The sequence below is a fragment of the Perognathus longimembris genome, chromosome 28 (genome assembly GCF_023159225.1).
Source record: "Perognathus longimembris pacificus isolate PPM17 chromosome 28, ASM2315922v1, whole genome shotgun sequence".
Taxonomy (NCBI): domain Eukaryota; kingdom Metazoa; phylum Chordata; class Mammalia; order Rodentia; family Heteromyidae; genus Perognathus; species Perognathus longimembris.
Window position 1 is genome coordinate 86,978,594 of NC_063188.1, and position 6,730 is coordinate 86,985,323.

Genomic DNA, 6,730 nt, shown 5'->3' on the forward strand with positions numbered 1-6,730 from the left:
GCCTTCTTTAGGGTCTTAATAAAACTGACATTGCTAAGTGTCAATTTCTCTGATAATATGCAGGAGAAACATTAGAATAGAGCCAGAATAGAATAGAATAGAATAGAATAGAATAGAATAGAATAGAATAGAATAGAATAGAATAGAATAGAATAGAGTGAAATAAAATACGATAGGATAGGAAAGAGAATGACAGGACTGGATAGAAGAAGTTCAGCTCATCACACAAGACAGTACCCTTCTGCTTAGTGGCCCTGAGTTCAGCTTTCCTTTCCTTCCATGAAAAAAAATACCCTGCATCTCTACACCCACAAAGAGGGTGAAAATAAATGAGAAGAAAGTTCTCTGCTTGTCCTGTAGCCCCTCTTCAGCTCAAGTTCCATTTACACACAGACCTACTCCTTTCTTGTTCATATTTGCATTGAACAAGCCATTTTTCTGTGCTGACATTTTGCATCTAGTTAAATGCCAGCAATTCCAGAGAGATGAGGCTTTGACCTGTGGTCTGTCCTTTTGGACAAGCGTGTCTAGTACAGTGATACTTCTATTCTAATGTCTGATATTCCGTATTTTAGATTTTTTTAAAAAAAGAAACTAGATAGAATGCTGCAGGGTTAAAATGATTTCTCTGCTGAACATTTAATTGAAAAATGTTGTTAAAAAGGCATTTGGTTTAAACGATCAAAGTATATCTTCCAAGAGTAAAGTACCCTTAAATGATTTTTGTTATTATTGGGGAATTAAAGAAGAATTTGCCTTAAAATGTCACATGTATTTATATATTTTTAGAGCTCATGGCTTTGCTAAGCATGAAGGAGAATGTGCCATTGAATAATGCTCTCAACAGCACAGGGCAATGGCAGAGCAGTGATGGACTCATGTGACCTATGGGGAAAAAAGTTCAAAGCTGGCATTTTCCACTTACTCCATCTCATACATGAATAGCATGAGGCAAAGAGCACATGGAAGCTCAGAGGTCCAGGTGTAGGGATTTGATGCCCAGTCTGATTGTATAGCTGCTCTGTGGCTGTGAGGCAGGGATAAGGGGTGGCAGAAACTGTGCACATCAACTCACTTCTCTTATCCCAGACCACACCCTCTGGCTAGAGCTGATATCCAAGAGGTGTGGAAAGTCAGCCAAGTCAGGCTGCTCTTTCACATTTCACTACTGGGGACACAGGGAGATGAGCTGGTCTCCTAGGATGGATGTGAGGCTCCAGATGCCATGGACTGCTGGAGTGGCATAGAAAGAACTCATGTTTCACACAAATGCAGACCCAGAGTCTGTGCCTGCCTGGTAGATTAGCAGGCCCTAATGCCAGCTCTCAATCTGCCAGTTCTCAACCTTCCAGCTCCTGGCTTCCATTTGTCTTGAGATCTGCTAGTGTTGTGTATGTATGTCCTCCGGGCCTCTGAGCGACGTCAGTTTCCTGATCTGAAACCCTTTTACTTTAGCTAGCTCCAGAGATTTCAGTTTTCTGACATCATGCAGTTTCTGATTAAGAAAGGTGGTCTTCTGAATTCCAGGAGCTTGGAGACCAAATTGCCTTAAAACAGATTCTATTTTCTCAGCAGCGTTCAATCTCAAAGAAGAGATATGTTTTCATTAAAACTAAGGAATGATTTTTCAATAGACTAAGGTGCATGTGTTTTGGTTCATGAAACTTAAGAATTATGGCCATGCTATAGAAATCAGGCCTTGGAAACTCAAGAGCTATATGGAAATTACACTTTAAATCTTTTTTCCCTTTTTCTTTCATGGTTCCGAAGAATTTCTCCAAGGCTTATATTCTCATAGCTCCACATTTGTCAGCCCTACAGCTTTGTTTCCTATTAATTCATTAATTCAGTCATTCCTTCATTCAAGTGTCTTCATTCAAGTATCTGGTATTATACTATGTACTGTGAATTCTGAGATTCTTTCTTTATTTTGTTCTTTCTTTCTTTCTTTTCTTCCTTCTCTCTTTCCTTTTTTCTTTCTTTTGTGCGAAGGATTGAACCCAGGGCTTCATGTTTGCCTGGTAAATACTCCACCTCTAAGTTATAGTTCACAACCATTGGATCTAGAGATTATTAGGACATTTTCTTATCTTCAGGAAAATCAGTAGTCAGAAAGGAGATAAATGAGAACAGCAGAAGAATGGAAATGCTCTGTTTGAGGCAGTTACATAGTCTCTGGGAGCCCAGAGAAGCGGCATAGAGCACAGGGAAATAGTGGCTATCATGTTTTGTTGAGAAGAGCTGAGAACACAAGTTATACAATAAATGTACCCACTGCCTTACATATGAAACTGTAACTCCTCTGTACATCACTTTGACAATAAATAAATAATTTTTAAAAAGAGCTGAGAGCAATGTGAAGCTTGGGTTGAAGTTTCATGGTTTAGTGTGTAAGTTCAGTTCCTCTTGGAAAGAAACATCAAAATGTAAGTAGATACCTGTAAAGGATAAATAGATAAAGCCAGATGCAGGAGGACCAGGGACTGTTGAAGTAGAATGTCAAGAAGGAAGGGTGGGGGCTGGAGATATAGCCTAGTGGCAAGAGTGCCTGCCTCGGATACACGAGGCCCTAGGTTCGATTCCCCAGCACCACATATACAGAAAACTGCCAGAAGCGGCGCTGTGGCTCAAGTGGCAGAGTGCTAGCCTTGAGCGGGAAGAAGCCAGGGACAGTGCTCAGGCCCTGAGTCCAAGGCCCAGGACTGGCCAAAAAAAAAAAAAAAAAAAAAAAAAAAAAGAAGGAAGGGTGGAAGGGGAAGAGTCTCTACTGGGAAGTAGGATTCTGAGAAAATATCAACAAGGTAGAGCAGAGAGATCTAGGTTAGGCAAGTAGCTCAGCTAGTCGCTACACTGGCACTGGCTGGAATAGCTTAGGAAGAGTATGGTCTTTTCAGGAATACTGCAGTGGATTCCAAAGGTACAGGAGTAACATTTCTCTCAGAATATTCCCCATTGAAAGGAGGTTTCGGTAGTGCCCATATCAAATAATGGTTAGCTACATGAGGAATGTTAGAGGAAAGTGTTTCTGGCAGAGTGGATAGCATGAATATAGCAAAAGAAGAATATACGATGGAAAATGGACAATTTCTTCAATCAACACTCTTGAGAAGTCTTGATATCCACATGCAAAAGAATGCAGTTGGTTCCTTGTCTCATGCTACATAAAAAACTGACCCAAAATAACTGAAATACTTGAATGTGAGATCTGAAACCTAAACCTACTAGAAGGAAACTCTACAACATTGATCTGAGCATTTTTTTGGACAGAACCCTGAAAGCATAGATTTGAAAAGCAAAATAGACAAATGTGATTGCAACAAGCTAAAAAGTTTCTGTATAACAAAGGAAATGCTCATTAGAGTGAAGAGATAATGTATGTAATGGGAGAAAATAGTTAAACTATACAACAGGGACTTACATGCAAAATATATAAAGAATTCAAACAACTCAATAGGAAGAAAACAAATAACACAATTTGAAAAAGGGCAAAGGGCCCAAATAGATATTTCTCAAAAGAAGGCATCGGAATGACCAACAGCTTTCTGAAAGATGCTCAATATCACTAATCAGAATGAAAATTACAACCATAAAGAGACATAATCACATTCCCATTAGAATGCCTATTGTCAGAAAAATATAAGCTAAAAAGTGCTGCTGAGGAATTAGAGGAAAGGGAAACCTGAGCACTGTTGGTGGGAATGTAAATTAGTATAGTCATTCTAGGGAATGGTGTGGAGATTTCTCCCAAAATTAAAAATAGGAAAAGTACATGATCCACAGTACTGGGTATACATTCAAAGGAATCAGTATGAAGAAGAAATATCTGCTCTTCTTTGTTCATTGCAGCAGTAATCACAGAGGGTGTGGTCTGGAACAAATGAAGTGGGTTGGGTAAACAAATAAAATAGAGAAAGAAGGTGTGTATTAAAATTCTCATCACTGTGACAAAATATCTGATCAAGATACCTTATGGGAGGAAGGATTTATTTTGGCTTGCAGTTTCAGAGGTTTCAATCCATCATGATGGGAAGGGTATAGTAGAGCAGAGCAATAGTAGCTGCCAAGGGATGAAGGAGAGAGAAGGGGGAGAAAGAGAGAAAACCTATGTAATGGCGCTGCTTGCCTTCAGAGTGGACCTTCCTCCTTTAGTTAATCCTCTCTGGAAAAAACACATGCAGATATGTGTTTTACAAATCTTCTAGGTACTTCTCAACCATGTTGACAACAAAGATTAACAACCCTATATAAAGCCCTTGTTAACTTAATATTCAAACCCATGTCCTTCAGTGGTAGCATTGTACTCCTGGTGTTTCCAAAAGGCTCATATACATCTCATCATGAAAAATGCATTATGTTTATCTCAAAGAATCTCCATAGTCTTAAAAATTTCCAGTATTGTTTAAAAGTACAAGTTCAAAGTGTCCTCTTAGCTGTGATGTCCCATAAAAATCCCAAACAGTGGTACAGAATAAGCACTTCCTGTTTCAAAAGAGGGGAATAGAGGCATTGATGGATGGATGGGACCAAAGAGAGATCAAAACCGAGCTGGGTAAATATTAAATCTTGTAGCAACATGTCCAGCATCTGGGACATATGGTGTGATACAAACACAAAAGGGCTTGGATGTCCCTTTTCCTATGCTTTGCCACCTGCATCCCGCCTGGCCTCTTTCTTCAGTTGTCTTTGCTCACTACCTGTGGCTTTCCTGAGAAGATATTCCACCTTCCTGGCACTTCAGCTTCCTGGTGCCTTCATTTCGTCTTCAGCCTCATTCCCACACGTTCATGCATAAATTTCTCAGGGAGCGTCTTGCAGGAAAACTGAACTTGTTACACATTGATTTGTCTCCAAAGCCTTCCTTTGAAGTCTTGGTGGAAGCCTTTATGACTTGGTAACTGTTAAATTCCTCATACCTGTGAAGCCATGTAATGTCAAAGTGCATGGCCAGCTTGTGCATTAGCTAAACCAAGGACTATAGCTGTAGGCTTTGGAATGCCTGGATAGCTGAACATAAGGAAACACTTCCCTACATGGTTCTGTGTGAAGAGAGAGCCCCCCCCCCCCCGCATCCAAGCTTGTTTTTCAAAGTAGTCATTACTTTTACTGATCATGGAGGTCATCAACCATAAAGAAAGAAAAAGAGAGAGAAGAAGGAAAGAAAGAGAGAAAGAAATAAAGGAAGGGTCCTTTCTGCAGCAAGCAGTGGCAAGATGGCAGTGCAAATTTCCAAGAAGAGGAAGTTTGTTGCTGATGGCATCTTCAAAGCTGAACTGAATGAATTTCTTACTCATGAGCTGGCTGAAGATGGCTACTCTGGAGTTGGGGTTCCAGTTACACCCACTAGGACGGAAATCATTATCTTAGCTACCAGGACCCAGGGGAGAAGGGCCGGCCCATCCGGGAATTGACTGCAGTAGTTCAGAAGAGGTTTGGCTTCCCTGAGGGCACTGTAAAGCTCTATGCTGAAAAAGTGGCCACAAGAGGACTGCGTGCCATTGCACAGGCCGAGTCTCTGCAGTGCAAACTCCTGGGAGGGCTTGCTGTGTGGAGAGCCTGCTGTGCTGTGCTGTGCTGCGGCACATCATGGAGAGTGGGGCCAAGGGATGAGGTCGTCATCTCTGGGAAACTCCTCGGACAGAGGGCTAAGTCCATGAAGTTTGTGGATGGCCTGATGATCCACAGTGGGGACCCTGTGAACTACTATGTTGACATTGCTGTGTTGCTCGGCCGGACAGGATGTGCTGGGCATCAAAGTGAAGATCATGATGCCCTGGGACCCAAGTGGCAAGATTGGCCCTGAGAAGCCCCTGCCTGACCTTGTGAGCATTGTAGAGCCTAAAGATGAGATCCTGCCAACAACCCCCATCTCGGAACAGGAGGGTGGGAAGCCAGAACCTCTTGCCATGCCACAGCCAGTCCCTACAGCATAATGGGGTTTCCTTGGCAGCTGTATCTGGAGCCTGGATGTTGCTCTAGAGACATCTAATAAAATCTTGTGTAAAGACTTAAGGCCTTTCTAGACTGTCTGTCCAGTAGTTGGTGATGTTGGCCTATAGAGCCTTGCTTATCCTCTTGGCTTAAACCATGTTTGGTATTGGTAAAGGCCAGAAGTAGAGGGCCCAAGCAGAGCTGACCAGAGAAATACACCGTGAAACATTAAAGACTGATGGCTAATTGTCTGGCTCAGGATCACAGTTTTGAAGAGGTTGTGGTTTGTGTGCTGGGGACTGAACCCAGCTCGTTTGCACGTGTTAAGTATATACCATACCACTGAGTTATAGCTCCAACCCAGAGGGAAATGTGTTTTAATATTTTCCCCTGTACATAAGGAAGTCTTTTATATTTGGTCATACTGTGCTAAGTATTTCTGTAGTCATTTAATCTTCAGCGTATCAAAAATATAAAGATATTCCTGTGCCATTGAGCTGAAAGTTCAGAAATAAATTCAGCTAAGCAATATAATGCTTTCACTAGAATCTAAAAAAAAAAAAGAAAAGAAGGAAGGAAGGAAGGAAGGAAGGAAGAAAGAAAGAAAGAAAGAAAGAAAGAAAAGAAAGAAAGAGGGCTGGGGATATGGCCTAGTGGCAAGAGTGCTTGCCTCGTATACATGAGGCCCTGGGTTCAATTCCCCAGCACCACATATACAGAAAATGGCCAGAAGTGGCGCTGTGGCTCAAGTGGCAGAGTGCTAGCCTTGAGCAAAAAGAAGCCAGGGACAGTGCTCAGGCCC

At 41.7% G+C, this 6,730-nt stretch overlaps 1 pseudogene; it reads left to right on the forward strand.

Moving 5' to 3' along the window:
- The first annotated feature begins 5,190 nt into the window (after positions 1–5,190).
- On the forward strand, positions 5,191–6,457 carry LOC125343984 (annotated as a pseudogene).
- The last annotated feature ends 273 nt before the right edge of the window (positions 6,458–6,730 follow it).